Consider the following 2894-nt stretch of genomic DNA (forward strand, 5'->3'; position numbering starts at 1 on the left):
GTTTTCCAGGAAAGCTGAAACCCGAGGTTCTCCACCCGCGGAGCAGATGCCCCTTGGGGCGGGTGGGTGGGCTTCCCTCACTTCCCTCACCTGCGGGGTGCGCACCTGCAGGGCTGGGGGGGGGGCGGGGGCGCGAGTGAAGGCGCAGAGCGGAGCGGGAGCGGCTGGCGCCGGCGGGCCCTGGAGGTCGTGAGGGGCTGCAGGCGGGACTGGGCGGGAGGGGGGCGCACCGTTAAAAGGTCAAACGGTCTCGGGGATCCCTGGGTGGCGCAGCGGTTTTGCGCCTGCCTTTGGCCCAGGGCGCGATCCTGGAGACCTGGGATCGATTCCCACGTCGGGCTCCCGGTGCATGGAGCCTGCTTCTCCCTCTGCCTGTGTCTCTGTCTCTCTCATTCTGTGTGACTATCATAAAAAAAATAAATAAATAAAAATAAAAGGTCAAACGGTGTCTATTAGCCCTTGGCCGGGAGGAGGCCTCCTTGCAGCTTCTCCCCACTGAGGGTCCCGCAGTGGGTGGGGACACCCACAGACTTGCATGCGCTGCAGGTGCCCCCGTGTGAGCTCCTTCCCAAAGGGCGTGGCCCCAAAGAGAAGCTTGGGGAAGTGGCCATCTGTTCCTTCGTCCCATGCAAATGGTTTCGGTGCTTCTTGTAAAAATCACTTAGGTAAAATTTTCTCCGTGAGTCATGGAGGGTGGGAGCAAGGAGGTGGAAGTTTCGCTGCCGTGGAGGTGTTCCTTCTTTGTGGGACTCTAGGGGATTTGTGCTGCCCTGGACTGTGGCCCGGCTTTCCAGGCCTCGCCAGCCTGGGCCCTGCTTCAGTTAATGTGGACGGGGAGGGGGTCACTGGCCCTTGGTCCACTCGCTGCCACTGCTCACTGGCCAGTCCGCTTCGGCTCTGCGGGCCGCCGTGCGGACTGGCCTGCGGACCGTCCCGTCCTGTGAGCCTACACCTGGGGCGGTTGTTCCAAAGGAGTAGCTTTGCTGTGGCGGTGAGTGGCATGGAAGCTCAAAGCTCGTTGTTGTCGTCACAGTAAGATGGCACCGCGGCTACTGCGACATTCAGCGCGCTCCATGGAGGGGTGTGGAGGGCGGAAGCCCCTGCCCCTGCTCAGAGGCCCTGCAAATGATCACCCAGCCTGGGACCTAAAAGCCACCTGCCCAGGCTTCTGTGCCTGTCCCCCCACCACCGACCCCCATGCGCCGCCCCTGGGCCTGGAGGAGGATGTCCCTGAGGCCACCCCCCAATTCAGCCCTTTCTTCCCATTACATCCAGCATAACCCAGGGCCCCTCACTGAGCAGGGGCTCCTGGGCAGCAGCTTGTGGCCGCCGAGTCCCTGGGGCATGGGGCTGCTTGGGTGGGAGGGTAGGAGGACCCCACGTGGTGAGGGACCTCGGGCAGCCGCTGAGGGCTGACTGCTTCCATCCCGTGCCCCCCGGGAGGCCTCCGAGAGTTTGACGTGAATGTGTACCTGTGTCAGGCACTTGCATATCCTGAAAGTGAAACTAGTTTTGTTTATTTTGGAAGTGGGACAGAAACCTCGGGAGGACCAATGAAAGGAGCTGGTGACTCCTGGCTCATTCCCCAGCAGTGACGCTTGTGGACACATCCCCATAACTTTCTAGAAATGTTCTGTATACGTACCCCAAGTGTGTATCCTTCCCATTTCTTTTTAAAAATCTTATTATTTACAATTTTTTTAAAGATTTTACTTATTTATTTGATGGAGAGAGAGAGAAAGAGAGAGAGCAGGGGGAGGGCCCTGAGATCAAGAGCTGAGCTGAGATCAAGGGTTGGAAGTTCACCGGACTGAGCCACGCGGACGCCGTCTCCCTTCTGTTTTCCTACGGTGCTGGGGTGGGGTCGGCGGCCAGGCACTTGGCCCCTCGGTTTCCCCTTTCTCCTTCTTTCTAGGGTGTCCTGCCCTTTCCGTTTCTTGGACCCCAGCTTCTGCTGCAGCATGTGATGTGTGGGTTTCACTTTCTTCCTTTTGGTTCTTGGAATGTGTAGTTTCACTTACGATTTCCTACCCCACCCAGGACACTGTGCAGCAGCGTGTTCTCGTGCCCCCCAGGCCTGTTGGGTCTTCTTGCTACCGCTGCTCACCCCCATCCTGACTTCATTCACCCCCTGGCTCCCCGTCTCTGAACCTCGTAGTTTTGTGTGCGGAGCAACTGATCACCTGTTGTGTGCGGCTCGCGTGTCCTTGGGATGCACGTGTGGCCCTGACGGCAGAAGCAGGGCTCTTGGCGCCCCCGGGCCAGGGTGGTCGGTGTCCCCACTGACCAGGTGTCCCACTGACCAGCGTGCTTTCTTGTGTACTTGCCGATTTTGATCGCCGTGAGCTACCGGTGATTGGTGATCGAGAGGGGGGATGCTAGCGATCTTTAATTGTGTGTTTGGAAGCTAATTTATCAGACGCATTCCGATTTGAATTGTGTCTTGGGGGCAGCCCGGGTGGCTCAGCGGTTTAGCGGCGCCTTCAGCTCAGGGCCTGATCCTGGAGACCCGGGGTCGAGTCCTGCGTCCGGCTCCCTGCATGGAGCCTGCTTCTCCCTCTGCCTGTGTCTCTGCCTCTCTCTCTGTGCCTCTCTCTCTCTCTGTGTCTCATGAATAAATAAATAAAATCTTAAAAAATAATAAATTGTGTCTTGGTAAATTGAGCCTTTATCATTAGGGACTGTGTCCACCGTGATCTTCCCATTTATTTCACAGTCTATTTTGTCTGGTATCAGTAGCACTGACTCCCTTTGGTTAGAATATTCCTGATCTTGGGATCCCTGGGTGGCGCAGCGGTTTGGCGCCTGCCTTTGGCCCAGGGTGCGATCCTGGAGACCCGGGATCGAATCCCACATCGGGCTCCCGGTGCATGGAGCCTGCTTCTTCCTCTGCC

Source organism: Nyctereutes procyonoides, unplaced genomic scaffold (assembly GCF_905146905.1).
Source record: "Nyctereutes procyonoides isolate TBG_1078 unplaced genomic scaffold, NYPRO_anot_genome, whole genome shotgun sequence".
In the NCBI taxonomy this organism is placed as follows: Eukaryota; Metazoa; Chordata; class Mammalia; order Carnivora; family Canidae; genus Nyctereutes; species Nyctereutes procyonoides.